Source organism: Schistocerca cancellata, chromosome 8, assembly GCF_023864275.1.
Source record: "Schistocerca cancellata isolate TAMUIC-IGC-003103 chromosome 8, iqSchCanc2.1, whole genome shotgun sequence".
Classification (NCBI taxonomy): domain Eukaryota; kingdom Metazoa; phylum Arthropoda; class Insecta; order Orthoptera; family Acrididae; genus Schistocerca; species Schistocerca cancellata.
Genome location: NC_064633.1, coordinates 81,128,243 through 81,154,773, shown reverse-complemented (window position 1 = coordinate 81,154,773; position 26,531 = coordinate 81,128,243). Strand labels below are relative to the sequence as shown.

The 26,531-nt window shown below is 47.3% G+C and overlaps 52 non-coding genes across 52 annotated transcripts; all 52 read left to right on the top strand.

The window, feature by feature from the left end:
• Positions 1-262: 262 nt before the first annotated feature.
• On the top strand, positions 263-335 carry Trnar-ucg (transfer RNA arginine (anticodon UCG)). The gene has a single exon. It is a non-coding gene; the product is annotated as a tRNA-Arg (tRNA).
• A 439-nt stretch (positions 336-774) lies between these two features.
• Trnak-cuu (transfer RNA lysine (anticodon CUU)) lies at positions 775-847 on the top strand. The gene has a single exon. It is a non-coding gene; the product is annotated as a tRNA-Lys (tRNA).
• Positions 848-1,165: 318 nt separating this feature from the next.
• Trnat-agu (transfer RNA threonine (anticodon AGU)) lies at positions 1,166-1,237 on the top strand. The gene has a single exon. It is a non-coding gene; the product is annotated as a tRNA-Thr (tRNA).
• Positions 1,238-1,794: 557 nt separating this feature from the next.
• Positions 1,795-1,867, top strand: Trnar-ucg (transfer RNA arginine (anticodon UCG)). Its single transcript has one exon. It is a non-coding gene; the product is annotated as a tRNA-Arg (tRNA).
• A 439-nt stretch (positions 1,868-2,306) lies between these two features.
• Positions 2,307-2,379, top strand: Trnak-cuu (transfer RNA lysine (anticodon CUU)). Its single transcript has one exon. It is a non-coding gene; the product is annotated as a tRNA-Lys (tRNA).
• A 318-nt stretch (positions 2,380-2,697) lies between these two features.
• Positions 2,698-2,769, top strand: Trnat-agu (transfer RNA threonine (anticodon AGU)). The gene has a single exon. It is a non-coding gene; the product is annotated as a tRNA-Thr (tRNA).
• A 548-nt stretch (positions 2,770-3,317) lies between these two features.
• Trnar-ucg (transfer RNA arginine (anticodon UCG)) lies at positions 3,318-3,390 on the top strand. The gene has a single exon. It is a non-coding gene; the product is annotated as a tRNA-Arg (tRNA).
• A 439-nt stretch (positions 3,391-3,829) lies between these two features.
• On the top strand, positions 3,830-3,902 carry Trnak-cuu (transfer RNA lysine (anticodon CUU)). Its single transcript has one exon. It is a non-coding gene; the product is annotated as a tRNA-Lys (tRNA).
• Positions 3,903-4,220: 318 nt separating this feature from the next.
• Positions 4,221-4,292, top strand: Trnat-agu (transfer RNA threonine (anticodon AGU)). The gene has a single exon. It is a non-coding gene; the product is annotated as a tRNA-Thr (tRNA).
• Positions 4,293-4,858: 566 nt separating this feature from the next.
• Trnar-ucg (transfer RNA arginine (anticodon UCG)) lies at positions 4,859-4,931 on the top strand. The gene has a single exon. It is a non-coding gene; the product is annotated as a tRNA-Arg (tRNA).
• Positions 4,932-5,370: 439 nt separating this feature from the next.
• On the top strand, positions 5,371-5,443 carry Trnak-cuu (transfer RNA lysine (anticodon CUU)). The gene has a single exon. It is a non-coding gene; the product is annotated as a tRNA-Lys (tRNA).
• Positions 5,444-5,761: 318 nt separating this feature from the next.
• Trnat-agu (transfer RNA threonine (anticodon AGU)) lies at positions 5,762-5,833 on the top strand. Its single transcript has one exon. It is a non-coding gene; the product is annotated as a tRNA-Thr (tRNA).
• A 545-nt stretch (positions 5,834-6,378) lies between these two features.
• On the top strand, positions 6,379-6,451 carry Trnar-ucg (transfer RNA arginine (anticodon UCG)). Its single transcript has one exon. It is a non-coding gene; the product is annotated as a tRNA-Arg (tRNA).
• A 439-nt stretch (positions 6,452-6,890) lies between these two features.
• On the top strand, positions 6,891-6,963 carry Trnak-cuu (transfer RNA lysine (anticodon CUU)). Its single transcript has one exon. It is a non-coding gene; the product is annotated as a tRNA-Lys (tRNA).
• Positions 6,964-7,281: 318 nt separating this feature from the next.
• Positions 7,282-7,353, top strand: Trnat-agu (transfer RNA threonine (anticodon AGU)). The gene has a single exon. It is a non-coding gene; the product is annotated as a tRNA-Thr (tRNA).
• Positions 7,354-7,744: 391 nt separating this feature from the next.
• On the top strand, positions 7,745-7,817 carry Trnar-ucg (transfer RNA arginine (anticodon UCG)). Its single transcript has one exon. It is a non-coding gene; the product is annotated as a tRNA-Arg (tRNA).
• A 439-nt stretch (positions 7,818-8,256) lies between these two features.
• On the top strand, positions 8,257-8,329 carry Trnak-cuu (transfer RNA lysine (anticodon CUU)). The gene has a single exon. It is a non-coding gene; the product is annotated as a tRNA-Lys (tRNA).
• A 318-nt stretch (positions 8,330-8,647) lies between these two features.
• Positions 8,648-8,719, top strand: Trnat-agu (transfer RNA threonine (anticodon AGU)). Its single transcript has one exon. It is a non-coding gene; the product is annotated as a tRNA-Thr (tRNA).
• Positions 8,720-9,270: 551 nt separating this feature from the next.
• On the top strand, positions 9,271-9,343 carry Trnar-ucg (transfer RNA arginine (anticodon UCG)). The gene has a single exon. It is a non-coding gene; the product is annotated as a tRNA-Arg (tRNA).
• A 439-nt stretch (positions 9,344-9,782) lies between these two features.
• On the top strand, positions 9,783-9,855 carry Trnak-cuu (transfer RNA lysine (anticodon CUU)). The gene has a single exon. It is a non-coding gene; the product is annotated as a tRNA-Lys (tRNA).
• Positions 9,856-10,173: 318 nt separating this feature from the next.
• On the top strand, positions 10,174-10,245 carry Trnat-agu (transfer RNA threonine (anticodon AGU)). The gene has a single exon. It is a non-coding gene; the product is annotated as a tRNA-Thr (tRNA).
• A 554-nt stretch (positions 10,246-10,799) lies between these two features.
• Positions 10,800-10,872, top strand: Trnar-ucg (transfer RNA arginine (anticodon UCG)). Its single transcript has one exon. It is a non-coding gene; the product is annotated as a tRNA-Arg (tRNA).
• A 439-nt stretch (positions 10,873-11,311) lies between these two features.
• On the top strand, positions 11,312-11,384 carry Trnak-cuu (transfer RNA lysine (anticodon CUU)). Its single transcript has one exon. It is a non-coding gene; the product is annotated as a tRNA-Lys (tRNA).
• Positions 11,385-11,702: 318 nt separating this feature from the next.
• Positions 11,703-11,774, top strand: Trnat-agu (transfer RNA threonine (anticodon AGU)). The gene has a single exon. It is a non-coding gene; the product is annotated as a tRNA-Thr (tRNA).
• A 545-nt stretch (positions 11,775-12,319) lies between these two features.
• Trnar-ucg (transfer RNA arginine (anticodon UCG)) lies at positions 12,320-12,392 on the top strand. Its single transcript has one exon. It is a non-coding gene; the product is annotated as a tRNA-Arg (tRNA).
• Positions 12,393-12,831: 439 nt separating this feature from the next.
• On the top strand, positions 12,832-12,904 carry Trnak-cuu (transfer RNA lysine (anticodon CUU)). Its single transcript has one exon. It is a non-coding gene; the product is annotated as a tRNA-Lys (tRNA).
• Positions 12,905-13,222: 318 nt separating this feature from the next.
• On the top strand, positions 13,223-13,294 carry Trnat-agu (transfer RNA threonine (anticodon AGU)). The gene has a single exon. It is a non-coding gene; the product is annotated as a tRNA-Thr (tRNA).
• A 545-nt stretch (positions 13,295-13,839) lies between these two features.
• On the top strand, positions 13,840-13,912 carry Trnar-ucg (transfer RNA arginine (anticodon UCG)). The gene has a single exon. It is a non-coding gene; the product is annotated as a tRNA-Arg (tRNA).
• A 439-nt stretch (positions 13,913-14,351) lies between these two features.
• Positions 14,352-14,424, top strand: Trnak-cuu (transfer RNA lysine (anticodon CUU)). Its single transcript has one exon. It is a non-coding gene; the product is annotated as a tRNA-Lys (tRNA).
• Positions 14,425-14,742: 318 nt separating this feature from the next.
• On the top strand, positions 14,743-14,814 carry Trnat-agu (transfer RNA threonine (anticodon AGU)). Its single transcript has one exon. It is a non-coding gene; the product is annotated as a tRNA-Thr (tRNA).
• A 544-nt stretch (positions 14,815-15,358) lies between these two features.
• Positions 15,359-15,431, top strand: Trnar-ucg (transfer RNA arginine (anticodon UCG)). Its single transcript has one exon. It is a non-coding gene; the product is annotated as a tRNA-Arg (tRNA).
• A 439-nt stretch (positions 15,432-15,870) lies between these two features.
• Positions 15,871-15,943, top strand: Trnak-cuu (transfer RNA lysine (anticodon CUU)). The gene has a single exon. It is a non-coding gene; the product is annotated as a tRNA-Lys (tRNA).
• A 318-nt stretch (positions 15,944-16,261) lies between these two features.
• Trnat-agu (transfer RNA threonine (anticodon AGU)) lies at positions 16,262-16,333 on the top strand. The gene has a single exon. It is a non-coding gene; the product is annotated as a tRNA-Thr (tRNA).
• A 563-nt stretch (positions 16,334-16,896) lies between these two features.
• Trnar-ucg (transfer RNA arginine (anticodon UCG)) lies at positions 16,897-16,969 on the top strand. Its single transcript has one exon. It is a non-coding gene; the product is annotated as a tRNA-Arg (tRNA).
• A 439-nt stretch (positions 16,970-17,408) lies between these two features.
• Positions 17,409-17,481, top strand: Trnak-cuu (transfer RNA lysine (anticodon CUU)). Its single transcript has one exon. It is a non-coding gene; the product is annotated as a tRNA-Lys (tRNA).
• A 317-nt stretch (positions 17,482-17,798) lies between these two features.
• Trnat-agu (transfer RNA threonine (anticodon AGU)) lies at positions 17,799-17,870 on the top strand. Its single transcript has one exon. It is a non-coding gene; the product is annotated as a tRNA-Thr (tRNA).
• A 914-nt stretch (positions 17,871-18,784) lies between these two features.
• Positions 18,785-18,857, top strand: Trnar-ucg (transfer RNA arginine (anticodon UCG)). Its single transcript has one exon. It is a non-coding gene; the product is annotated as a tRNA-Arg (tRNA).
• Positions 18,858-19,296: 439 nt separating this feature from the next.
• Positions 19,297-19,369, top strand: Trnak-cuu (transfer RNA lysine (anticodon CUU)). Its single transcript has one exon. It is a non-coding gene; the product is annotated as a tRNA-Lys (tRNA).
• A 318-nt stretch (positions 19,370-19,687) lies between these two features.
• On the top strand, positions 19,688-19,759 carry Trnat-agu (transfer RNA threonine (anticodon AGU)). Its single transcript has one exon. It is a non-coding gene; the product is annotated as a tRNA-Thr (tRNA).
• Positions 19,760-20,307: 548 nt separating this feature from the next.
• On the top strand, positions 20,308-20,380 carry Trnar-ucg (transfer RNA arginine (anticodon UCG)). Its single transcript has one exon. It is a non-coding gene; the product is annotated as a tRNA-Arg (tRNA).
• Positions 20,381-20,819: 439 nt separating this feature from the next.
• Trnak-cuu (transfer RNA lysine (anticodon CUU)) lies at positions 20,820-20,892 on the top strand. The gene has a single exon. It is a non-coding gene; the product is annotated as a tRNA-Lys (tRNA).
• Positions 20,893-21,210: 318 nt separating this feature from the next.
• Positions 21,211-21,282, top strand: Trnat-agu (transfer RNA threonine (anticodon AGU)). The gene has a single exon. It is a non-coding gene; the product is annotated as a tRNA-Thr (tRNA).
• A 560-nt stretch (positions 21,283-21,842) lies between these two features.
• Trnar-ucg (transfer RNA arginine (anticodon UCG)) lies at positions 21,843-21,915 on the top strand. The gene has a single exon. It is a non-coding gene; the product is annotated as a tRNA-Arg (tRNA).
• Positions 21,916-22,354: 439 nt separating this feature from the next.
• On the top strand, positions 22,355-22,427 carry Trnak-cuu (transfer RNA lysine (anticodon CUU)). Its single transcript has one exon. It is a non-coding gene; the product is annotated as a tRNA-Lys (tRNA).
• Positions 22,428-22,745: 318 nt separating this feature from the next.
• Trnat-agu (transfer RNA threonine (anticodon AGU)) lies at positions 22,746-22,817 on the top strand. Its single transcript has one exon. It is a non-coding gene; the product is annotated as a tRNA-Thr (tRNA).
• Positions 22,818-23,371: 554 nt separating this feature from the next.
• Positions 23,372-23,444, top strand: Trnar-ucg (transfer RNA arginine (anticodon UCG)). Its single transcript has one exon. It is a non-coding gene; the product is annotated as a tRNA-Arg (tRNA).
• A 439-nt stretch (positions 23,445-23,883) lies between these two features.
• Trnak-cuu (transfer RNA lysine (anticodon CUU)) lies at positions 23,884-23,956 on the top strand. The gene has a single exon. It is a non-coding gene; the product is annotated as a tRNA-Lys (tRNA).
• A 318-nt stretch (positions 23,957-24,274) lies between these two features.
• Trnat-agu (transfer RNA threonine (anticodon AGU)) lies at positions 24,275-24,346 on the top strand. The gene has a single exon. It is a non-coding gene; the product is annotated as a tRNA-Thr (tRNA).
• Positions 24,347-24,891: 545 nt separating this feature from the next.
• On the top strand, positions 24,892-24,964 carry Trnar-ucg (transfer RNA arginine (anticodon UCG)). The gene has a single exon. It is a non-coding gene; the product is annotated as a tRNA-Arg (tRNA).
• Positions 24,965-25,403: 439 nt separating this feature from the next.
• On the top strand, positions 25,404-25,476 carry Trnak-cuu (transfer RNA lysine (anticodon CUU)). The gene has a single exon. It is a non-coding gene; the product is annotated as a tRNA-Lys (tRNA).
• A 318-nt stretch (positions 25,477-25,794) lies between these two features.
• Trnat-agu (transfer RNA threonine (anticodon AGU)) lies at positions 25,795-25,866 on the top strand. Its single transcript has one exon. It is a non-coding gene; the product is annotated as a tRNA-Thr (tRNA).
• Positions 25,867-26,411: 545 nt separating this feature from the next.
• Positions 26,412-26,484, top strand: Trnar-ucg (transfer RNA arginine (anticodon UCG)). Its single transcript has one exon. It is a non-coding gene; the product is annotated as a tRNA-Arg (tRNA).
• Positions 26,485-26,531: the final 47 nt, after the last annotated feature.

Genomic DNA, 26,531 nt, shown 5'->3' with positions numbered 1-26,531 from the left:
CTCGCCATTGTATCACTTAAGGTGAGGTACCTTCCGCAAGCGACTGAGATGGCACTAAGCGATTGAAGCTGATTTGCCACCTCTTGTTTGATCAGCGTCATAAGGGCTTGAATGTAACTTGCGATGGGACACAGCAAGAAGTAGCGTCGCACTTTTAGTACTAAAATTTGAGATGGAGAACTGGGTCAAAGATGGGAAATTCATTCCGCCAAATGTCCAATGGTGAAAATGAGGTGTGTGTGGGGAAGCATATTGCGCCAGTGACCGTGTGGCCTAATGGATAAGGCGTCGGACTTCGGATCCGAAGATTGCAGGTTCGAATCCTGTCACGGTCGAGTTTTTCCTGTTCTGCAAAAGATGCATGCTGTTTTAGTGTGTTGTTTGAGTACTGCAAAACTAGTTGAAAGTAGCTGCTGTCCGCTTCCTGGCTGCAAAACCGGCGTCTACCTGAAGCACAAGCAACACAAGGGTGATCTGTAGCGAAATTTTCGGCACAGTGCCGTTCAGGAGAGTTTTTGTTGCAACTACTGCATCTGATTCAGGACCCAAGGGCTACGCCACAGGCGTCTGCGCACAGTCGAGCATGTGTGTTGAATAATGGTGCTGATAGCCACGTATCATTTCAAGCAGATTTGATGCCTTTCGGAGACAATTTTTCATTAAATATGATTGTAGCTGATTTGTGGCAGCAGGAAATAAGCTGTAGTCAAAAGAATCTTCAATAGATGGTCGCAGGTCAAATCAGTATTGTATGGCTCGTAACCCTTGTGTACAGCCCGGCTAGCTCAGTCGGTAGAGCATGAGACTCTTAATCTCAGGGTCGTGGGTTCGAGCCCCACGCTGGGCGCCTCAAAATTTTGTGTCTACGCGGATCCAACATGCGCCCCTCTCGTGAGCCTTGCGTGATGAACGTAACGGGTTACGACGATGCCTAGCTTCGGATGAATATCAGAGGAACGGTATTTGAAGCTGAAAGTAACTCTGAAATGAAATAAATTTGTTTTGGAATTTAATTTGTACATCGATATGGTGTGAGATGTGTAGGAAAGCAGCAGCTGTGCTAACGAAATGCAAATAATGGTCGCTCATGCGGTGCGTTTCGAGCTGAAGGTCTCCGATTCACTAGTCTGTAAGAACAAAGTACCCGAAAAGCGCGCTAGGAGGCGCCTCCTTAGCTCAGTGGCAGAGCGCTTGTCTAGTAAACCAGAGGTCGTGAGTTCGATCCTCACAGGAGGCAAATGAATTTTGTAACAGCCCCTCCCACCGTGGCCCTTTCGAAAAAAGCGGTCAAGGATAAAAAAAATTATGAATGGGTGCGGTATTTAAGAAATGCTCTCGCAAATGAATAGTGTGAATGGTGCTATTAAAGTGGGCACCAGACACTGCTGCTTTTGGCAGTCTCCGGTGAATGCCGACGTGAAATACTTAGTTCTTGTGATGTATTTTCTACCCCTGATAAAGACCCTCGCGATTATCATCGTCGTCGTCGTCGTCGTCGGCGGCGGCGGCGGCGCTTTGGTAATAGCGACAACTCGCCATTGTATCACTTAAGGTGAGGTACCTTCCGCAAGCGACTGAGATGGCACTAAGCGATTGAAGCTGATTTGCCACCTCTTGTTTGATCAGCGTCATAAGGGCTTGAATGTAACTTGCGATGGGACACAGCAAGAAGTAGCGTCGCACTTTTAGTACTAAAATTTGAGATGGAGAACTGGGTCAAAGATGGGAAATTCATTCCGCCAAATGTACAAATGGTGAAAATGAGGTGTGTGTGGGGAAGCATATTGCGCCAGTGACCGTGTGGCCTAATGGATAAGGCGTCGGACTTCGGATCCGAAGATTGCAGGTTCGAATCCTGTCACGGTCGAGTTTTTCCTGTTCTGCAAAAGATGCATGCTGTTTTAGTGTGTTGTTTGAGTACTGCAAAACTAGTTGAAAGTAGCTGCTGTCCGCTTCCTGGCTGCAAAACCGGCGTCTACCTGAAGCACAAGCAACACAAGGGTGATCTGTAGCGAAATTTTCGGCACAGTGCCGTTCAGGAGAGTTTTTGTTGCAACTACTGCATCTGATTCAGGACCCAAGGGCTACGCCACAGGCGTCTGCGCACAGTCGAGCATGTGTGTTGAATAATGGTGCTGATAGCCACGTATCATTTCAAGCAGATTTGATGCCTTTCGGAGACAATTTTTCATTAAATATGATTGTAGCTGATTTGTGGCAAAAGGAAATAAGCTGTAGTCAAAAGAATCTTCAATAGATGGTCGCAGGTCAAATCAGTATTGTATGGCTCGTAACCCTTGTGTACAGCCCGGCTAGCTCAGTCGGTAGAGCATGAGACTCTTAATCTCAGGGTCGTGGGTTCGAGCCCCACGCTGGGCGCCTCAAAATTTTGTGTCTACGCGGATCCAACATGCGCCCCTCTCGTGAGCCTTGCGTGATGAACGTAACGGGTTACGACGATGCCTAGCTTCGGATGAATATCACAGGAACGGTATTTGAAGCTGAAAGTAACTCTGAAATGAAATAAATTTGTTTTGGAATTTAATTTGTACATCGATATGGTGTGAGATGTGTAGGAAAGCAGCAGCTGTGCTAACGAAATGCAAATAATGGTCGCTCATGCGGTGCGTTTCGAGCTGAAGGTCTCCGATTCACTAGTCTGTAAGAACAAAGTACCCGAAAAGCGCGCTAGGAGGCGCCTCCTTAGCTCAGTGGCAGAGCGCTGGTCTAGTAAACCAGAGGTCGTGAGTTCGATCCTCACAGGAGGCAAATGAATTTTGTAACAGCCCCTCCCACCGTGGCCCTTTCGAAAAAAGCGGTCAAGGATAAAAAAAATTATGAATGGGTGCGGTATTTAAGAAATGCTCTCGCAAATGAATAGTGTGAATGGTGCTATTAAAGTGGGCACCAGACACTGCTGCTTTTGGCAGTCTCCGGTGAATGCCGACGTGAAATACTTAGTTCTTGTGATGTATTTTCTACCCCTGATAAAGACCCTCGCGATTATCATCGTCGTCGGCGGCGGCGGCGGCGGCGGCGCTTTGGTAATAGCGACAACTCGCCATTGTATCACTTAAGGTGAGGTACCTTCCGCAAGCGACTGAGATGGCACTAAGCGATTGAAGCTGATTTGCCACCTCTTGTTTGATCAGCGTCATAAGGGCTTGAATGTAACTTGCGATGGGACACAGCAAGAAGTAGCGTCGCACTTTTAGTACTAAAATTTGAGATGGAGAACTGGGTCAAAGATGGGAAATTCATTCCGCCAAATGTCCAATGGTGAAAATGAGGTGTGTGGGGAAGCATATTGCGCCAGTGACCGTGTGGCCTAATGGATAAGGCGTCGTACTTCGGATCCGAAGATTGCAGGTTCGAATCCTGTCACGGTCGAGTTTTTCCTGTTCTGCAAAAGATGCATGCTGTTTTAGTGTGTTGTTTGAGTACTGCAAAACTAGTTGAAAGTAGCTGCTGTCCGCTTCCTGGCTGCAAAACCGGCGTCTACCTGAAGCACAAGCAACACAAGGGTGATCTGTAGCGAAATTTTCGGCACAGTGCCGTTCAGGAGAGTTTTTGTTGCAACTACTGCATCTGATTCAGGACCCAAGGGCTACGCCACAGGCGTCTGCGCACAGTCGAGCATGTGTGTTGAATAATGGTGCTGATAGCCACGTATCATTTCAAGCAGATTTGATGCCTTTCGGAGACAATTTTTCATTAAATATGATTGTAGCTGATTTGTGGCAGCAGGAAATAAGCTGTAGTCAAAAGAATCTTCAATAGATGGTCGCAGGTCAAATCAGTATTGTATGGCTCGTAACCCTTGTGTACAGCCCGGCTAGCTCAGTCGGTAGAGCATGAGACTCTTAATCTCAGGGTCGTGGGTTCGAGCCCCACGCTGGGCGCCTCAAAATTTTGTGTCTACGCGGATCCAACATGCGCCCCTCTCGTGAGCCTTGCGTGATGAACGTAACGGGTTACGACGATGCCTAGCTTCGGATGAATATCACAGGAACGGTATTTGAAGCTGAAAGTAACTCTGAAATGAAATAAATTTGTTTTGGAATTTAATTTGTACATCGATATGGTGTGAGATGTGTAGGAAAGCAGCAGCTGTGCTAACGAAATGCAAATAATGGTCGCTCATGCGGTGCGTTTCGAGCTGAAGGTCTCCGATTCACTAGTCTGTAAGAACAAAGTACCCGAAAAGCGCGCTAGGAGGCGCCTCCTTAGCTCAGTGGCAGAGCGTTGGTCTAGTAAACCAGAGGTCGTGAGTTCGATCCTCACAGGAGGCAAATGAATTTTGTAACAGCCCCTCCCACCGTGGCCCTTTCGAAAAAAGCGGTCAAGGATAAAAAAAATTATGAATGGGTGCGGTATTTAAGAAATGCTCTCGCAAATGAATAGTGTGAATGGTGCTATTAAAGTGGGCACCAGACACTGCTGCTTTTGGCAGTCTCCGGTGAATGCCGACGTGAAATACTTAGTTCTTGTGATGTATTTTCTACCCCTGATAAAGACCCTCGCGATTATCATCGTCGTCGTCGTCGTCGGCGGCGGCGGCGGCGGCGGCGGCGGCGCTTTGGTAATAGCGACAACTCGCCATTGTATCACTTAAGGTGAGGTACCTTCCGCAAGCGACTGAGATGGCACTAAGCGATTGAAGCTGATTTGCCACCTCTTGTTTGATCAGCGTCATAAGGGCTTGAATGTAACTTGCGATGGGACACAGCAAGAAGTAGCGTCGCACTTTTAGTACTAAAATTTGAGATGGAGAACTGGGTCAAAGATGGGAAATTCATTCCGCCAAGTGTACAAATGGTGAAAATGAGGTGTGTGTGGGGAAGCATATTGCGCCAGTGACCGTGTGGCCTAATGGATAAGGCGTCGGACTTCGGATCGGAAGATTGCAGGTTCGAATCCTGTCACGGTCGAGTTTTTCCTGTTCTGCAAAAGATGCATGCTGTTTTAGTGTGTTGTTTGAGTACTGCAAAACTAGTTGAAAGTAGCTGCTGTCCGCTTCCTGGCTGCAAAACCGGCGTCTACCTGAAGCACAAGCAACACAAGGGTGATCTGTAGCGAAATTTTCGGCACAGTGCCGTTCAGGAGAGTTTTTGTTGCAACTACTGCATCTGATTCAGGAGCCAAGGGCTACGCCACAGGCGTCTGCGCACAGTCGAGCATGTGTGTTGAATAATGGTGCTGATAGCCACGTATCATTTCAAGCAGATTTGATGCCTTTCGGAGACAATTTTTCATTAAATAGGATTGTAGCTGATTTGTGGCAAAAGGAAATAAGCTGTAGTCAAAAGAATCTTCAATAGATGGTCGCAGGTCAAATCAGTATTGTATGGCTCGTAACCCTTGTGTACAGCCCGGCTAGCTCAGTCGGTAGAGCATGAGACTCTTAATCTCAGGGTCGTGGGTTCGAGCCCCACGCTGGGCGCCTCAAAATTATGTGTCTACGCGGATCCAACATGCGCCCCTCTCGTGAGCCTTGCGTGATGAACGTAACGGGTTACGACGATGCCTAGCTTCGGATGAATATCAGAGGAACGGTATTTGAAGCTGAAAGTAACTCTGAAATGAAATAAATTTGTTTTGGAATTTAATTTGTACATCGATATGGTGTGAGATGTGTAGGAAAGCAGCAGCTGTGCTAACGAAATGCAAATAATGGTCGCTCATGCGGTGCGTTTCGAGCTGAAGGTCTCCGATTCACTAGTCTGTAAGAACAAAGTACCCGAAAAGCGCGCTAGGAGGCGCCTCCTTAGCTCAGTGGCAGAGCGTTGGTCTAGTAAACCAGAGTTCGTGAGTTCGATCCTCACAGGAGGCAAATGAATTTTGTAACAGCCCCTCCCACCGTGGCCCTTTCGAAAAAAGCGGACAAGGATAAAAAAAATTATGAATGGGTGCGGTATTTAAGAAATGCTCTCGCAAATGAATAGTGTGAATGGTGCTATTAAAGTGGGCACCAGACACTGCTGCTTTTGGCAGTCTCCGGTGAATGCCGACGTGAAATACTTAGTTCTTGTGATGTATTTTCTACCCCTGATAAAGACCCTCGCGATTATCATCGTCGTCTACGGCGGCGGCGGCGCTTTGGTAATAGCGACAACTCGCCATTGTATCACTTAAGGTGAGGTACCTTCCGCAAGCGACTGAGATGGCACTAAGCGATTGAAGCTGATTTGCCACCTCTTGTTTGATCAGCGTCATAAGGGCTTGAATGTAACTTGCGATGGGACACAGCAAGAAGTAGCGTCGCACTTTTAGTACTAAAATTTGAGATGGAGAACTGGGTCAAAGATGGGAAATTCATTCCGCCAAGTGTACAAATGGTGAAAATGAGGTGTGTGTGGGGAAGCATATTGCGCCAGTGACCGTGTGGCCTAATGGATAAGGCGTCGGACTTCGGATCCGAAGATTGCAGGTTCGAATCCTGTCACGGTCGAGTTTTTCCTGTTCTGCAAAAGATGCATGCTGTTTTAGTGTGTTGTTTGAGTACTGCAAAACTAGTTGAAAGTAGCTGCTGTCCGCTTCCTGGCTGCAAAACCGGCGTCTACCTGAAGCACAAGCAACACAAGGGTGATCTGTAGCGAAATTTTCGGCACAGTGCCGTTCAGGAGAGTTTTTGTTGCAACTACTGCATCTGATTCAGGACCCAAGGGCTACGCCACAGGCGTCTGCGCACAGTCGAGCATGTGTGTTGAATAATGGTGCTGATAGCCACGTATCATTTCAAGCAGATTTGATGCCTTTCGGAGACAATTTTTCATTAAATAGGATTGTAGCTGATTTGTGGCAGCAGGAAATAAGCTGTAGTCAAAAGAATCTTCAATAGATGGTCGCAGGTCAAATCAGTATTGTATGGCTCGTAACCCTTGTGTACAGCCCGGCTAGCTCAGTCGGTAGAGCATGAGACTCTTAATCTCAGGGTCGTGGGTTCGAGCCCCACGCTGGGCGCCTCAAAATTTTGTGTCTACGCGGATCCAACATGCGCCCCTCTCGTGAGCCTTGCGTGATGAACGTAACGGGTTACGACGATGCCTAGCTTCGGATGAATATCAGAGGAACGGTATTTGAAGCTGAAAGTAACTCTGAAATGAAATAAATTTGTTTTGGAATTTAATTTGTACATCGATATGGTGTGAGATGTGTAGGAAAGCAGCAGCTGTGCTAACGAAATGCAAATAATGGTCGCTCATGCGGTGCGTTTCGAGCTGAAGGGCTCCGATTCACTAGTCTGTAAGAACAAAGTACCCGAAAAGCGCGCTAGGAGGCGCCTCCTTAGCTCAGTGGCAGAGCGCTGGTCTAGTAAACCAGAGGTCGTGAGTTCGATCCTCACAGGAGGCAAATGAATTTTGTAACAGCCCCTCCCACCGTGGCCCTTTCGAAAAAAGCGGTCAAGGATAAAAAAAATTATGAATGGGTGCGGTATTTAAGAAATGCTCTCGCAAATGAATAGTGTGAATGGTGCTATTAAAGTGGGCACCAGACACTGCTGCTTTTGGCAGTCTCCGGTGAATGCCGACGTGAAATACTTAGTTCTTGTGATGTATTTTCTACCCCTGATAAAGACCCTCGCGATTATCATCGTCGTCGTCATGGGACACAGCAAGAAGTAGCGTCGCACTTTTAGTACTAAAATTTGAGATGGAGAACTGGGTCAAAGATGGGAAATTCATTCCGCCAAGTGTACAAATGGTGAAAATGAGGTGTGTGTGGGGAAGCATATTGCGCCAGTGACCGTGTGGCCTAATGGATAAGGCGTCGGACTTCGGATCGGAAGATTGCATGTTCGAATCCTGTCACGGTCGAGTTTTTCCTGTTCTATAAAAGATGCATGCTGTTTTAGTGTGTTGTTTGAGTACTGCAAAACTAGTTGAAAGTAGCTGCTGTCCGCTTCCTGGCTGCAAAACCGGCGTCTACCTGAAGCACAAGCAACACAAGGGTGATCTGTAGCGAAATTTTCGGCACAGTGCCGTTCAGGAGAGTTTTTGTTGCAACTACTGCATCTGATTCAGGACCCAAGGGCTACGCCACAGGCGTCTGCGCACAGTCGAGCATGTGTGTTGAATAATGGTGCTGATAGCCACGTATCATTTCAAGCAGATTTGATGCCTTTCGGAGACAATTTTTCATTAAATAGGATTGTAGCTGATTTGTGGCAGCAGGAAATAAGCTGTAGTCAAAAGAATCTTCAATAGATGGTCGCAGGTCAAATCAGTATTGTATGGCTCGTAACCCTTGTGTACAGCCCGGCTAGCTCAGTCGGTAGAGCATGAGACTCTTAATCTCAGGGTCGTGGGTTTGAGCCCCACGATGGGCGCTTCAAAATTTTGTGTCTACGCGGATCCAACATGCGCCCCTCTCGTGAGCCTTGCGTGATGAACGTAACGGGTTACGACGATGCCTAGCTTCGGATGAATATCAGAGGAACGGTATTTGAAGCTGAAAGTAACTCTGAAATGAAATAAATTTGTTTTGGAATTTAATTTGTACATCGATATGGTGTGAGATGTGTAGGAAAGCAGCAGCTGTGCTAACGAAATGCAAATAATGGTCGCTCATGCGGTGCGTTTCGAGCTGAAGGTCTCCGATTCACTAGTCTGTAAGAACAAAGTACCCGAAAAGCGCGCTAGGAGGCGCCTCCTTAGCTCAGTGGCAGAGCGTTGGTCTAGTAAACCAGAGGTCGTGAGTTCGATCCTCACAGGAGGCAAATGAATTTTGTAACAGCCCCTCCCACCGTGGCCCTTTCGAAAAAAGCGGTCAAGGATAAAAAAAATTATGAATGGGTGCGGTATTTAAGAAATGCTCTCGCAAATGAATAGTGTGAATGGTGCTATTAAAGTGGGCACCAGACACTGCTGCTTTTGGCAGTCTCCGGTGAATGCCGACGTGAAATACTTAGTTCTTGTGATGTATTTTCTACCCCTGATAAAGACCCTCGCGATTATCGTCGTCGTCGTCGTCGGCGGCGGCGGCGGCGCTTTGGTAATAGCGACAACTCGCTATTGTATCACTTAAGGTGAGGTACCTTCCGCAAGCGACTGAGATGGCACTAAGCGATTGAAGCTGATTTGCCACCTCTTGTTTGATCAGCGTCATAAGGGCTTGAATGTAACTTGCGATGGGACACAGCAAGAAGTAGCGTCGCACTTTTAGTACTAAAATTTGAGATGGAGAACTGGGTCAAAGATGGGAAATTCATTCCGCCAAGTGTACAAATGGTGAAAATGAGGTGTGTGTGGGGAAGCATATTGCGCCAGTGACCGTGTGGCCTAATGGATAAGGCGTCGGACTTCGGATCGGAAGATTGCAGGTTCGAATCCTGTCACGGTCGAGTTTTTCCTGTTCTATAAAAGATGCATGCTGTTTTAGTGTGTTGTTTGAGTACTGCAAAACTAGTTGAAAGTAGCTGCTGTCCGCTTCCTGGCTGCAAAACCGGCGTCTACCTGAAGCACAAGCAACACAAGGGTGATCTGTAGCGAAATTTTCGGCACAGTGCCGTTCAGGAGAGTTTTTGTTGCAACTACTGCATCTGATTCAGGACCCAAGGGCTACGCCACAGGCGTCTGCGCACAGTCGAGCATGTGTGTTGAATAATGGTGCTGATAGCCACGTATCATTTCAAGCAGATTTGATGCCTTTCGGAGACAATTTTTCATTAAATAGGATTGTAGCTGATTTGTGGCAGCAGGAAATAAGCTGTAGTCAAAAGAATCTTCAATAGATGGTCGCAGGTCAAATCAGTATTGTATGGCTCGTAACCCTTGTGTACAGCCCGGCTAGCTCAGTCGGTAGAGCATGAGACTCTTAATCTCAGGGTCGTGGGTTCGAGCCCCACGCTGGGCGCCTCAAAATTTTGTGTCTACGCGGATCCAACATGCGCCCCTCTCGTGAGCCTTGCGTGATGAACGTAACGGGTTACGACGATGCCTAGCTTCGGATGAATATCAGAGGAACGGTATTTGAAGCTGAAAGTAACTCTGAAATGAAATAAATTTGTTTTGGAATTTAATTTGTACATCGATATGGTGTGAGATGTGTAGGAAAGCAGCAGCTGTGCTAACGAAATGCAAATAATGGTCGCTCATGCGGTGCGTTTCGAGCTGAAGGGCTCCGATTCACTAGTCTGTAAGAACAAAGTACCCGAAAAGCGCGCTAGGAGGCGCCTCCTTAGCTCAGTGGCAGAGCGCTGGTCTAGTAAACCAGAGGTCGTGAGTTCGATCCTCGCAGGAGGCAAATGAATTTTGTAACAGCCCCTCCCACCGTGGCCCTTTCGAAAAAAGCGGTCAAGGATAAAAAAAATTATGAATGGGTGCGGTATTTAAGAAATGCTCTCGCAAATGAATAGTGTGAATGGTGCTATTAAAGTGGGCACCAGACACTGCTGCTTTTGGCAGTCTCCGGTGAATGCCGACGTGAAATACTTAGTTCTTGTGATGTATTTTCTACCCCTGATAAAGACCCTCGCGATTATCATCGTCGTCGTCGTCGTCGGCGGCGGCGGCGGCGCTTTGGTAATAGCGACAACTCGCCATTGTATCACTTAAGGTGAGGTACCTTCCGCAAGCGACTGAGATGGCACTAAGCGATTGAAGCTGATTTGCCACCTCTTGTTTGATCAGCGTCATAAGGGCTTGAATGTAACTTGCGATGGGACACAGCAAGAAGTAGCGTCGCACTTTTAGTACTAAAATTTGAGATGGAGAACTGGGTCAAAGATGGGAAATTCATTCCGCCAAGTGTACAAATGGTGAAAATGAGGTGTGTGTGGGGAAGCATATTGCGCCAGTGACCGTGTGGCCTAATGGATAAGGCGTCGGACTTCGGATCGGAAGATTGCAGGTTCGAATCCTGTCACGGTCGAGTTTTTCCTGTTCTATAAAAGATGCATGCTGTTTTAGTGTGTTGTTTGAGTACTGCAAAACTAGTTGAAAGTAGCTGCTGTCCGCTTCCTGGCTGCAAAACCGGCGTCTACCTGAAGCACAAGCAACACAAGGGTGATCTGTAGCGAAATTTTCGGCACAGTGCCGTTCAGGAGAGTTTTTGTTGCAACTACTGCATCTGATTCAGGACCCAAGGGCTACGCCACAGGCGTCTGCGCACAGTCGAGCATGTGTGTTGAATAATGGTGCTGATAGCCACGTATCATTTCAAGCAGATTTGATGCCTTTCGGAGACAATTTTTCATTAAATAGGATTGTAGCTGATTTGTGGCAGCAGGAAATAAGCTGTAGTCAAAAGAATCTTCAATAGATGGTCGCAGGTCAAATCAGTATTGTATGGCTCGTAACCCTTGTGTACAGCCCGGCTAGCTCAGTCGGTAGAGCATGAGACTCTTAATCTCAGGGTCGTGGGTTCGAGCCCCACGCTGGGCGCCTCAAAATTTTGTGTCTACGCGGATCCAACATGCGCCCCTCTCGTGAGCCTTGCGTGATGAACGTAACGGGTTACGACGATGCCTAGCTTCGGATGAATATCAGAGGAACGGTATTTGAAGCTGAAAGTAACTCTGAAATGAAATAAATTTGTTTTGGAATTTAATTTGTACATCGATATGGTGTGAGATGTGTAGGAAAGCAGCAGCTGTGCTAACGAAATGCAAATAATGGTCGCTCATGCGGTGCGTTTCGAGCTGAAGGGCTCCGATTCACTAGTCTGTAAGAACAAAGTACCCGAAAAGCGCGCTAGGAGGCGCCTCCTTAGCTCAGTGGCAGAGCGCTGGTCTAGTAAACCAGAGGTCGTGAGTTCGATCCTCGCAGGAGGCAAATGAATTTTGTAACAGCCCCTCCCACCGTGGCCCTTTCGAAAAAAGCGGTCAAGGATAAAAAAAATTATGAATGGGTGCGGTATTTAAGAAATGCTCTCGCAAATGAATAGTGTGAATGGTGCTATTAAAGTGGGCACCAGACACTGCTGCTTTTGGCAGTCTCCGGTGAATGCCGACGTGAAATACTTAGTTCTTGTGATGTATTTTCTACCCCTGATAAAGACCCTCGCGATTATCATCGTCGTCGGCGGCGGCGGCGGCGCTTTGGTAATAGCGACAACTCGCCATTGTATCACTTAAGGTGAGGTACCTTCCGCAAGCGACTGAGATGGCACTAAGCGATTGAAGCTGATTTGCCACCTCTTGTTTGATCAGCGTCATAAGGGCTTGAATGTAACTTGCGATGGGACACAGCAAGAAGTAGCGTCGCACTTTTAGTACTAAAATTTGAGATGGAGAACTGGGTCAAAGATGGGAAATTCATTCCGCCAAGTGTACAAATGGTGAAAATGAGGTGTGTGTGGGGAAGCATATTGCGCCAGTGACCGTGTGGCCTAATGGATAAGGCGTCGGACTTCGGATCGGAAGATTGCAGGTTCGAATCCTGTCACGGTCGAGTTTTTCCTGTTCTATAAAAGATGCATGCTGTTTTAGTGTGTTGTTTGAGTACTGCAAAACTAGTTGAAAGTAGCTGCTGTCCGCTTCCTGGCTGCAAAACCGGCGTCTACCTGAAGCACAAGCAACACAAGGGTGATCTGTAGCGAAATTTTCGGCACAGTGCCGTTCAGGAGAGTTTTTGTTGCAACTACTGCATCTGATTCAGGACCCAAGGGCTACGCCACAGGCGTCTGCGCACAGTCGAGCATGTGTGTTGAATAATGGTGCTGATAGCCACGTATCATTTCAAGCAGATTTGATGCCTTTCGGAGACAATTTTTCATTAAATAGGATTGTAGCTGATTTGTGGCAGCAGGAAATAAGCTGTAGTCAAAAGAATCTTCAATAGATGGTCGCAGGTCAAATCAGTATTGTATGGCTCGTAACCCTTGTGTACAGCCCGGCTAGCTCAGTCGGTAGAGCATGAGACTCTTAATCTCAGGGTCGTGGGTTCGAGCCCCACGCTGGGCGCCTCAAAATTTTGTGTCTACGCGGATCCAACATGCGCCCCTCTCGTGAGCCTTGCGTGATGAACGTAACGGGTTACGACGATGCCTAGCTTCGGATGAATATCAGAGGAACGGTATTTGAAGCTGAAAGTAACTCTGAAATGAAATAAATTTGTTTTGGAATTTAATTTGTACATCGATATGGTGTGAGATGTGTAGGAAAGCAGCAGCTGTGCTAACGAAATGCAAATAATGGTCGCTCATGCGGTGCGTTTCGAGCTGAAGGGCTCCGATTCACTAGTCTGTAAGAACAAAGTACCCGAAAAGCGCGCTAGGAGGCGCCTCCTTAGCTCAGTGGCAGAGCGCTGGTCTAGTAAACCAGAGGTCGTGAGTTCGATCCTCGCAGGAGGCAAATGAATTTTGTAACAGCCCCTCCCACCGTGGCCCTTTCGAAAAAAGCGGTCAAGGATAAAAAAAATTATGAATGGGTGCGGTATTTAAGAAATGCTCTCGCAAATGAATAGTGTGAATGGTGCTATTAAAGTGGGCACCAGACACTGCTGCTTTTGGCAGTCTCCGGTGAATGCCGACGTGAAATACTTAGTTCTTGTGATGTATTTTCTACCCCTGATAAAGACCCTCGCGATTATCATCGTCGTCGGCGGCGGCGGCGGCGCTTTGGTAATAGCGACAACTCGCCATTGTATCACTTAAGGTGAGGTACCTTCCGCAAGCGACTGAGATGGCACTAAGCGATTGAAGCTGATTTGCCACCTCTTGTTTGATCAGCGTCATAAGGGCTTGAATGTAACTTGCGATGGGACACAGCAAGAAGTAGCGTCGCACTTTTAGTACTAAAATTTGAGATGGAGAACTGGGTCAAAGATGGGAAATTCATTCCGCCAAGTGTACAAATGGTGAAAATGAGGTGTGTGTGGGGAAGCATATTGCGCCAGTGACCGTGTGGCCTAATGGATAAGGCGTCGGACTTCGGATCGGAAGATTGCAGGTTCGAATCCTGTCACGGTCGAGTTTTTCCTGTTCTATAAAAGATGCATGCTGTTTTAGTGTGTTGTTTGAGTACTGCAAAACTAGTTGAAAGTAGCTGCTGTCCGCTTCCTGGCTGCAAAACCGGCGTCTACCTGAAGCACAAGCAACACAAGGGTGATCTGTAGCGAAATTTTCGGCACAGTGCCGTTCAGGAGAGTTTTTGTTGCAACTACTGCATCTGATTCAGGACCCAAGGGCTACGCCACAGGCGTCTGCGCACAGTCGAGCATGTGTGTTGAATAATGGTGCTGATAGCCACGTATCATTTCAAGCAGATTTGATGCCTTTCGGAGACAATTTTTCATTAAATAGGATTGTAGCTGATTTGTGGCAGCAGGAAATAAGCTGTAGTCAAAAGAATCTTCAATAGATGGTCGCAGGTCAAATCAGTATTGTATGGCTCGTAACCCTTGTGTACAGCCCGGCTAGCTCAGTCGGTAGAGCATGAGACTCTTAATCTCAGGGTCGTGGGTTCGAGCCCCACGCTGGGCGCCTCAAAATTTTGTGTCTACGCGGATCCAACATGCGCCCCTCTCGTGAGCCTTGCGTGATGAACGTAACGGGTTACGACGATGCCTAGCTTCGGATGAATATCAGAGGAACGGTATTTGAAGCTGAAAGTAACTCTGAAATGAAATAAATTTGTTTTGGAATTTAATTTGTACATCGATATGGTGTGAGATGTGTAGGAAAGCAGCAGCTGTGCTAACGAAATGCAAATAATGGTCGCTCATGCGGTGCGTTTCGAGCTGAAGGTCTCCGATTCACTAGTCTGTAAGAACAAAGTACCCGAAAAGCGCGCTAGGAGGCGCCTCCTTAGCTCAGTGGCAGAGCGTTGGTCTAGTAAACCAGAGGTCGTGAGTTCGATCCTCACAGGAGGCAAATGAATTTGGAACAGCCCCTCCCACCGTGGCCCTTTCGAAAAAAGCGGTCAAGGATAAAAAAAATTATGAATGGGTGCGGTATTTAAGAAATGCTCTCGCAAATGAATAGTGTGAATGGTGCTATTAAAGTGGGCACCAGACACTGCTGCTTTTGGCAGTCTCCGGTGAATGCCGACGTGAAATACTTAGTTCTTGTGATGTATTTTCTACCCCTGATAAAGACCCTCGCGATTATCATCGTCGTCGGCGGCGGCGGCGGCGCTTTGGTAATAGCGACAACTCGCCATTGTATCACTTAAGGTGAGGTACCTTCCGCAAGCGACTGAGATGGCACTAAGCGATTGAAGCTGATTTGCCACCTCTTGTTTGATCAGCGTCATAAGGGCTTGAATGTAACTTGCGATGGGACACAGCAAGAAGTAGCGTCGCACTTTTAGTACTAAAATTTGAGATGGAGAACTGGGTCAAAGATGGGAAATTCATTCCGCCAAGTGTACAAATGGTGAAAATGAGGTGTGTGTGGGGAAGCATATTGCGCCAGTGACCGTGTGGCCTAATGGATAAGGCGTCGGACTTCGGATCGGAAGATTGCAGGTTCGAATCCTGTCACGGTCGAGTTTTTCCTGTTCTATAAAAGATGCATGCTGTTTTAGTGTGTTGTTTGAGTACTGCAAAACTAGTTGAAAGTAGCTGCTGTCCGCTTCCTGGCTGCAAAACCGGCGTCTACCTGAAGCACAAGCAACACAAGGGTGATCTGTAGCGAAATTTTCGGCACAGTGCCGTTCAGGAGAGTTTTTGTTGCAACTACTGCATCTGATTCAGGACCCAAGGGCTACGCCACAGGCGTCTGCGCACAGTCGAGCATGTGTGTTGAATAATGGTGCTGATAGCCACGTATCATTTCAAGCAGATTTGATGCCTTTCGGAGACAATTTTTCATTAAATAGGATTGTAGCTGATTTGTGGCAGCAGGAAATAAGCTGTAGTCAAAAGAATCTTCAATAGATGGTCGCAGGTCAAATCAGTATTGTATGGCTCGTAACCCTTGTGTACAGCCCGGCTAGCTCAGTCGGTAGAGCATGAGACTCTTAATCTCAGGGTCGTGGGTTCGAGCCCCACGCTGGGCGCCTCAAAATTTTGTGTCTACGCGGATCCAACATGCGCCCCTCTCGTGAGCCTTGCGTGATGAACGTAACGGGTTACGACGATGCCTAGCTTCGGATGAATATCAGAGGAACGGTATTTGAAGCTGAAAGTAACTCTGAAATGAAATAAATTTGTTTTGGAATTTAATTTGTACATCGATATGGTGTGAGATGTGTAGGAAAGCAGCAGCTGTGCTAACGAAATGCAAATAATGGTCGCTCATGCGGTGCGTTTCGAGCTGAAGGTCTCCGATTCACTAGTCTGTAAGAACAAAGTACCCGAAAAGCGCGCTAGGAGGCGCCTCCTTAGCTCAGTGGCAGAGCGTTGGTCTAGTAAACCAGAGGTCGTGAATTCGATCCTCACAGGAGGCAAATGAATTTTGTAACAGCCCCTCCCACCGTGGCCCTTTCGAAAAAAGCGGTCAAGGATAAAAAAAATTATGAATGGGTGCGGTATTTAAGAAATGCTCTCGCAAATGAATAGTGTGAATGGTGCTATTAAAGTGGGCACCAGACACTGCTGCTTTTGGCAGTCTCCGGTGAATGCCGACGTGAAATACTTAGTTCTTGTGATGTATTTTCTACCCCTGATAAAGACCCTCGCGATTATCATCGTCGTCGTCGTCGTCGTCGTCGGCGGCGGCGGCGGCGGCGCTTTGGTAATAGCGACAACTCGCCATTGTATCACTTAAGGTGAGGTACCTTCCGCAAGCGACTGAGATGGCACTAAGCGATTGAAGCTGATTTGCCACCTCTTGTTTGATCAGCGTCATAAGGGCTTGAATGTAACTTGCGATGGGACACAGCAAGAAGTAGCGTCGCACTTTTAGTACTAAAATTTGAGATGGAGAACTGGGTCAAAGATGGGAAATTCATTCCGCCAAGTGTACAAATGGTGAAAATGAGGTGTGTGTGGGGAAGCATATTGCGCCAGTGACCGTGTGGCCTAATGGATAAGGCGTCGGACTTCGGATCGGAAGATTGCAGGTTCGAATCCTGTCACGGTCGAGTTTTTCCTGTTCTGCAAAAGATGCATGCTGTTTTAGTGTGTTGTTTGAGTACTGCAAAACTAGTTGAAAGTAGCTGCTGTCCGCTTCCTGGCTGCAAAACCGGCGTCTACCTGAAGCACAAGCAACACAAGGGTGATCTGTAGCGAAATTTTCGGCACAGTGCCGTTCAGGAGAGTTTTTGTTGCAACTACTGCATCTGATTCAGGACCCAAGGGCTACGCCACAGGCGTCTGCGCACAGTCGAGCATGTGTGTTGAATAATGGTGCTGATAGCCACGTATCATTTCAAGCAGATTTGATGCCTTTCGGAGACAATTTTTCATTAAATAGGATTGTAGCTGATTTGTGGCAGCAGGAAATAAGCTGTAGTCAAAAGAATCTTCAATAGATGGTCGCAGGTCAAATCAGTATTGTATGGCTCGTAACCCTTGTGTACAGCCCGGCTAGCTCAGTCGGTAGAGCATGAGACTCTTAATCTCAGGGTCGTGGGTTTGAGCCCCACGATGGGCGCTCAAAATTTTGTGTCTACGCGGATCCAACATGCGCCCCTCTCGTGAGCCTTGCGTGATGAACGTAACGGGTTACGACGATGCCTAGCTTCGGATGAATATCAGAGGAACGGTATTTGAAGCTGAAAGTAACTCTGAAATGAAATAAATTTGTTTTGGAATTTAATTTGTACATCGATATGGTGTGAGATGTGTAGGAAAGCAGCAGCTGTGCTAACGAAATGCAAATAATGGTCGCTCATGCGGTGCGTTTCGAGCTGAAGGTCTCCGATTCACTAGTCTGTAAGAACAAAGTACCCGAAAAGCGCGCTAGGAGGCGCCTCCTTAGCTCAGTGGCAGAGCGTTGGTCTAGTAAACCAGAGGTCGTGAGTTCGATCCTCACAGGAGGCAAATGAATTTTGTAACAGCCCCTCCCACCGTGGCCCTTTCGAAAAAAGCGGTCAAGGATAAAAAAATTATGAATGGGTGCGGTATTTAAGAAATGCTCTCGCAAATGAATAGTGTGAATGGTGCTATTAAAGTGGGCACCAGACACTGCTGCTTTCGCGCCGGAGATCGCCGCCATCAGTGTCTTGTGTGTGCTGTCGTGTTTCGTGTTCAGTGTTTCCCGTCACGCTCCGTTGTTCACCAGTGCCATCGTCTTCTTCAGTGTCTGTGCGTCGTCTCAACAGTTTGCAGTGTGGTTTATCGTCAAGTGTGAACGGCTCCGTGTTTGTCTCTCTGTGTCTCCTATTTTATCGCCCACCATTTTGTGACTTTTCTGTTTTCCTCCTGTTTTTTTGTGCTTATGTCTCATTTGGCTGCAGAGCAGCGTAGTGTGCTGCTGCCAGCCTGCTTATTGTATAGGCATTAAAAAGACAATAAAGTAAAAAAAAAAAAAAAAAAAACACTGCTGCTTTTGGCAGTCTCCGGTGAATGCCGACGTGAAATACTTAGTTCTTGTGATGTATTTTCTACCCCTGATAAAGACCCTCGCGATTATCATCGTCGTCGTCGTCGTCGGCGGCGGCGGCGGCGGCGGCGCTTTGGTAATAGCGACAACTCGCTATTGTATCACTTAAGGTGAGGTACCTTCCGCAAGCGACTGAGATGGCACTAAGCGATTGAAGCTGATTTGCCACCTCTTGTTTGATCAGCGTCATAAGGGCTTGAATGTAACTTGCGATGGGACACAGCAAGAAGTAGCGTCGCACTTTTAGTACTAAAATTTGAGATGGAGATCTGGGTCAAAGATGGGAAATTCATTCCGCCAAGTGTACAAATGGTGAAAATGAGGTGTGTGTGGGGAAGCATATTGCGCCAGTGACCGTGTGGCCTAATGGATAAGGCGTCGGACTTCGGATCGGAAGATTGCAGGTTCGAATCCTGTCACGGTCGAGTTTTTCCTGTTCTGCAAAAGATGCATGCTGTTTTAGTGTGTTGTTTGAGTACTGCAAAACTAGTTGAAAGTAGCTGCTGTCCGCTTCCTGGCTGCAAAACCGGCGTCTACCTGAAGCACAAGCAACACAAGGGTGATCTGTAGCGAAATTTTCGGCACAGTGCCGTTCAGGAGAGTTTTTGTTGCAACTACTGCATCTGATTCAGGACCCAAGGGCTACGCCACAGGCGTCTGCGCACAGTCGAGCATGTGTGTTGAATAATGGTGCTGATAGCCACGTATCATTTCAAGCAGATTTGATGCCTTTCGGAGACAATTTTTCATTAAATAGGATTGTAGCTGATTTGTGGCAGCAGGAAATAAGCTGTAGTCAAAAGAATCTTCAATAGATGGTCGCAGGTCAAATCAGTATTGTATGGCTCGTAACCCTTGTGTACAGCCCGGCTAGCTCAGTCGGTAGAGCATGAGACTCTTAATCTCAGGGTCGTGGGTTTGAGCCCCACGATGGGCGCCTCAAAATTTTGTGTCTACGCGGATCCAACATGCGCCCCTCTCGTGAGCCTTGCGTGATGAACGTAACGGGTTACGACGATGCCTAGCTTCGGATGAATATCAGAGGAACGGTATTTGAAGCTGAAAGTAACTCTGAAATGAAATAAATTTGTTTTGGAATTTAATTTGTACATCGATATGGTGTGAGATGTGTAGGAAAGCAGCAGCTGTGCTAACGAAATGCAAATAATGGTCGCTCATGCGGTGCGTTTCGAGCTGAAGGTCTCCGATTCACTAGTCTGTAAGAACAAAGTACCCGAAAAGCGCGCTAGGAGGCGCCTCCTTAGCTCAGTGGCAGAGCGCTGGTCTAGTAAACCAGAGGTCGTGAGTTCGATCCTCACAGGAGGCAAATGAATTTTGTAACAGCCCCTCCCACCGTGGCCCTTTCGAAAAAAGCGGTCAAGGATAAAAAAAATTATGAATGGGTGCGGTATTTAAGAAATGCTCTCGCAAATGAATAGTGTGAATGGTGCTATTAAAGTGGGCACCAGACACTGCTGCTTTTGGCAGTCTCCGGTGAATGCCGACGTGAAATACTTAGTTCTTGTGATGTATTTTCTACTCCTGATAAAGACCCTCGCGATTATCATCGTCGTCGGCGGCGGCGGCGGCGGCGCTTTGGTAATAGCGACAACTCGCCATTGTATCACTTAAGGTGAGGTACCTTCCGCAAGCGACTGAGATGGCACTAAGCGATTGAAGCTGATTTGCCACCTCTTGTTTGATCAGCGTCATAAGGGCTTGAATGTAACTTGCGATGGGACACAGCAAGAAGTAGCGTCGCACTTTTAGTACTAAAATTTGAGATGGAGAACTGGGTCAAAGATGGGAAATTCATTCCGCCAAGTGTACAAATGGTGAAAATGAGATGTGTGTGGGGAAGCATATTGCGCCAGTGACCGTGTGGCCTAATGGATAAGGCGTCGGACTTCGGATCGGAAGATTGCAGGTTCGAATCCTGTCACGGTCGAGTTTTTCCTGTTCTATAAAAGATGCATGCTGTTTTAGTGTGTTGTTTGAGTACTGCAAAACTAGTTGAAAGTAGCTGCTGTCCGCTTCCTGGCTGCAAAACCGGCGTCTGCCTGAAGCACAAGCAACACAAGGGTGATCTGTAGCGAAATTTTCGGCACAGTGCCGTTCAGGAGAGTTTTTGTTGCAACTACTGCATCTGATTCAGGACCCAAGGGCTACGCCACAGGCGTCTGCGCACAGTCGAGCATGTGTGTTGAATAATGGTGCTGATAGCCACGTATCATTTCAAGCAGATTTGATGCCTTTCGGAGACAATTTTTCATTAAATAGGATTGTAGCTGATTTGTGGCAGCAGGAAATAAGCTGTAGTCAAAAGAATCTTCAATAGATGGTCGCAGGTCAAATCAGTATTGTATGGCTCGTAACCCTTGTGTACAGCCCGGCTAGCTCAGTCGGTAGAGCATGAGACTCTTAATCTCAGGGTCGTGGGTTCGAGCCCCACGCTGGGCGCCTCAAAATTTTGTGTCTACGCGGATCCAACATGCGCCCCTCTCGTGAGCCTTGCGTGATGATCGTAACGGGTTACGACGATGCCTAGCTTCGGATGAATATCAGAGGAACGGTATTTGAAGCTGAAAGTAACTCTGAAATGAAATAAATTTGTTTTGGAATTTAATTTGTACATCGATATGGTGTGAGATGTGTAGGAAAGCAGCAGCTGTGCTAACGAAATGCAAATAATGGTCGCTCATGCGGTGCGTTTCGAGCTGAAGGTCTCCGATTCACTAGTCTGTAAGAACAAAGTACCCGAAAAGCGCGCTAGGAGGCGCCTCCTTAGCTCAGTGGCAGAGCGTTGGTCTAGTAAACTAGAGGTCGTGAGTTCGATCCTCACAGGAGGCAAATGAATTTTGTAACAGCCCCTCCCACCGTGGCCCTTTCGAAAAAAGCGGTCAAGGATAAAAAAAATTATGAATGGGTGCGGTATTTAAGAAATGCTCTCGCAAATGAATAGTGTGAATGGTGCTATTAAAGTGGGCACCAGACACTGCTGCTTTTGGCAGTCTCCGGTGAATGCCGACGTGAAATACTTAGTTCTTGTGATGTATTTTCTACCCCTGATAAAGACCCTCGCGATTATCATCGTCGTCGTCGTCGTCGGCGGCGGCGGCGGCGGCGGCGCTTTGGTAATAGCGACAACTCGCTATTGTATCACTTAAGGTGAGGTACCTTCCGCAAGCGACTGAGATGGCACTAAGCGATTGAAGCTGATTTGCCACCTCTTGTTTGATCAGCGTCATAAGGGCTTGAATGTAACTTGCGATGGGACACAGCAAGAAGTAGCGTCGCACTTTTAGTACTAAATTTTGAGATGGAGAACTGGGTCAAAGATGGGAAATTCATTCCGCCAAGTGTACAAATGGTGAAAATGAGGTGTGTGTGGGGAAGCATATTGCGCCAGTGACCGTGTGGCCTAATGGATAAGGCGTCGGACTTCGGATCGGAAGATTGCAGGTTCGAATCCTGTCACGGTCGAGTTTTTCCTGTTCTATAAAAGATGCATGCTGTTTTAGTGTGTTGTTTGAGTACTGCAAAACTAGTTGAAAGTAGCTGCTGTCCGCTTCCTGGCTGCAAAACCGGCGTCTACCTGAAGCACAAGCAACACAAGGGTGATCTGTAGCGAAATTTTCGGCACAGTGCCGTTCAGGAGAGTTTTTGTTGCAACTACTGCATCTGATTCAGGACCCAAGGGCTACGCCACAGGCGTCTGCGCACAGTCGAGCATGTGTGTTGAATAATGGTGCTGATAGCCACGTATCATTTCAAGCAGATTTGATGCCTTTCGGAGACAATTTTTCATTAAATAGGATTGTAGCTGATTTGTGGCAGCAGGAAATAAGCTGTAGTCAAAAGAATCTTCAATAGATGGTCGCAGGTCAAATCAGTATTGTATGGCTCGTAACCCTTGTGTACAGCCCGGCTAGCTCAGTCGGTAGAGCATGAGACTCTTAATCTCAGGGTCGTGGGTTTGAGCCCCACGATGGGCGCCTCAAAATTTTGTGTCTACGCGGATCCAACATGCGCCCCTCTCGTGAGCCTTGCGTGATGAACGTAACGGGTTACGACGATGCCTAGCTTCGGATGAATATCAGAGGAACGGTATTTGAAGCTGAAAGTAACTCTGAAATGAAATAAATTTGTTTTGGAATTTAATTTGTACATCGATATGGTGTGAGATGTGTAGGAAAGCAGCAGCTGTGCTAACGAAATGCAAATAATGGTCGCTCATGCGGTGCGTTTCGAGCTGAAGGTCTCCGATTCACTAGTCTGTAAGAACAAAGTACCCGAAAAGCGCGCTAGGAGGCGCCTCCTTAGCTCAGTGGCAGAGCGCTGGTCTAGTAAACCAGAGGTCGTGAGTTCGATCCTCACAGGAGGCAAATGAATTTTGTAACAGCCCCTCCCACCGTGGCCCTTTCGAAAAAAGCGGTCAAGGATAAAAAAAATTATGAATGGGTGCGGTATTTAAGAAATGCTCTCGCAAATGAATAGTGTGAATGGTGCTATTAAAGTGGGCACCAGACACTGCTGCTTTTGGCAGTCTCCGGTGAATGCCGACGTGAAATACTTAGTTCTTGTGATGTATTTTCTACTCCTGATAAAGACCCTCGCGATTATCATCGTCGTCGTCGTCGTCGGCGGCGGCGGCGGCGCTTTGGTAATAGCGACAACTCGCCATTGTATCACTTAAGGTGAGGTACCTTCCGCAAGCGACTGAGATGGCACTAAGCGATTGAAGCTGATTTGCCACCTCTTGTTTGATCAGCGTCATAAGGGCTTGAATGTAACTTGCGATGGGACACAGCAAGAAGTAGCGTCGCACTTTTAGTACTAAAATTTGAGATGGAGAACTGGGTCAAAGATGGGAAATTCATTCCGCCAAGTGTACAAATGGTGAAAATGAGGTGTGTGTGGGGAAGCATATTGCGCCAGTGATCGTGTGGCCTAATGGATAAGGCGTCGGACTTCGGATCGGAAGATTGCAGGTTCGAATCCTGTCACGGTCGAGTTTTTCCTGTTCTATAAAAGATGCATGCTGTTTTAGTGTGTTGTTTGAGTACTGCAAAACTAGTTGAAAGTAGCTGCTGTCCGCTTCCTGGCTGCAAAACCGGCGTCTACCTGAAGCACAAGCAACACAAGGGTGATCTGTAGCGAAATTTTCGGCACAGTGCCGTTCAGGAGAGTTTTTGTTGCAACTACTGCATCTGATTCAGGACCCAAGGGCTACGCCACAGGCGTCTGCGCACAGTCGAGCATGTGTGTTGAATAATGGTGCTGATAGCCACGTATCATTTCAAGCAGATTTGATGCCTTTCGGAGACAATTTTTCATTAAATAGGATTGTAGCTGATTTGTGGCAGCAGGAAATAAGCTGTAGTCAAAAGAATCTTCAATAGATGGTCGCAGGTCAAATCAGTATTGTATGGCTCGTAACCCTTGTGTACAGCCCGGCTAGCTCAGTCGGTAGAGCATGAGACTCTTAATCTCAGGGTCGTGGGTTCGAGCCCCACGCTGGGCGCCTCAAAATTTTGTGTCTACGCGGATCCAACATGCGCCCCTCTCGTGAGCCTTGCGTGATGATCGTAACGGGTTACGACGATGCCTAGCTTCGGATGAATATCAGAGGAACGGTATTTGAAGCTGAAAGTAACTCTGAAATGAAATAAATTTGTTTTGGAATTTAATTTGTACATCGATATGGTGTGAGATGTGTAGGAAAGCAGCAGCTGTGCTAACGAAATGCAAATAATGGTCGCTCATGCGGTGCGTTTCGAGCTGAAGGTCTCCGATTCACTAGTCTGTAAGAACAAAGTACCCGAAAAGCGCGCTAGGAGGCGCCTCCTTAGCTCAGTGGCAGAGCGCTGGTCTAGTAAACCAGAGGTCGTGAGTTCGATCCTCACAGGAGGCAAATGAATTTTGTAACAGCCCCTCCCACCGTGGCCCTTTCGAAAAAAGCGGTCAAGGATAAAAAAAATTATGAATGGGTGCGGTATTTAAGAAATGCTCTCGCAAATGAATAGTGTGAATGGTGCTATTAAAGTGGGCACCAGACACTGCTGCTTTTGGCAGTCTCCGGTGAATGCCGACGTGAAATACTTAGTTCTTGTGATGTATTTTCTACCCCTGATAAAGACCCTCGCGATTGTCGTCGTCGTCGGCGGCGGCGGCGGCGCTTTGGTAATAGCGACAACTCGCCATTGTATCACTTAAGGTGAGGTACCTTCCGCAAGCGACTGAGATGGCACTAAGCGATTGAAGCTGATTTGCCACCTCTTGTTTGATCAGCGTCATAAGGGCTTGAATGTAACTTGCGATGGGACACAGCAAGAAGTAGCGTCGCACTTTTAGTACTAAAATTTGAGATGGAGAACTGGGTCAAAGATGGGAAATTCATTCCGCCAAGTGTACAAATGGTGAAAATGAGGTGTGTGTGGGGAAGCATATTGCGCCAGTGACCGTGTGGCCTAATGGATAAGGCGTCGGACTTCGGATCGGAAGATTGCAGGTTCGAATCCTGTCACGGTCGAGTTTTTCCTGTTCTATAAAAGATGCATGCTGTTTTAGTGTGTTGTTTGAGTACTGCAAAACTAGTTGAAAGTAGCTGCTGTCCGCTTCCTGGCTGCAAAACCGGCGTCTACCTGAAGCACAAGCAACACAAGGGTGATCTGTAGCGAAATTTTCGGCACAGTGCCGTTCAGGAGAGTTTTTGTTGCAACTACTGCATCTGATTCAGGACCCAAGGGCTACGCCACAGGCGTCTGCGCACAGTCGAGCATGTGTGTTGAATAATGGTGCTGATAGCCACGTATCATTTCAAGCAGATTTGATGCCTTTCGGAGACAATTTTTCATTAAATAGGATTGTAGCTGATTTGTGGCAGCAGGAAATAAGCTGTAGTCAAAAGAATCTTCAATAGATGGTCGCAGGTCAAATCAGTATTGTATGGCTCGTAACCCTTGTGTACAGCCCGGCTAGCTCAGTCGGTAGAGCATGAGACTCTTAATCTCAGGGTCGTGGGTTCGAGCCCCACGCTGGGCGCCTCAAAATTTTGTGTCTACGCGGATCCAACATGCGCCCCTCTCGTGAGCCTTGCGTGATGATCGTAACGGGTTACGACGATGCCTAGCTTCGGATGAATATCAGACGAACGGTATTTGAAGCTGAAAGTAACTCTGAAATGAAATAAATTTGTTTTGGAATTTAATTTGTACATCGATATGGTGTGAGATGTGTAGGAAAGCAGCAGCTGTGCTAACGAAATGCAAATAATGGTCGCTCATGCGGTGCGTTTCGAGCTGAAGGTCTCCGATTCACTAGTCTGTAAGAACAAAGTACCCGAAAAGCGCGCTAGGAGGCGCCTCCTTAGCTCAGTGGCAGAGCGCTGGTCTAGTAAACCAGAGGTCGTGAGTTCGATCCTCACAGGAGGCAAATGAATTTTGTAACAGCCCCTCCCACCGTGGCCCTTTCGAAAAAAGCGGTCAAGGATAAAAAAAATTATGAATGGGTGCGGTATTTAAGAAATGCTCTCGCAAATGAATAGTGTGAATGGTGCTATTAAAGTGGGCACCAGACACTGCTGCTTTTGGCAGTCTCCGGTGAATGCCGACGTGAAATACTTAGTTCTTGTGATGTATTTTCTACCCCTGATAAAGACCCTCGCGATTGTCGTCGTCGTCGGCGGCGGCGGCGGCGCTTTGGTAATAGCGACAACTCGCCATTGTATCACTTAAGGTGAGGTACCTTCCGCAAGCGACTGAGATGGCACTAAGCGATTGAAGCTGATTTGCCACCTCTTGTTTGATCAGCGTCATAAGGGCTTGAATGTAACTTGCGATGGGACACAGCAAGAAGTAGCGTCGCACTTTTAGTACTAAAATTTGAGATGGAGAACTGGGTCAAAGATGGGAAATTCATTCCGCCAAGTGTACAAATGGTGAAAATGAGGTGTGTGTGGGGAAGCATATTGCGCCAGTGACCGTGTGGCCTAATGGATAAGGCGTCGGACTTCGGATCGGAAGATTGCAGGTTCGAATCCTGTCACGGTCGAGTTTTTCCTGTTCTATAAAAGATGCATGCTGTTTTAGTGTGTTGTT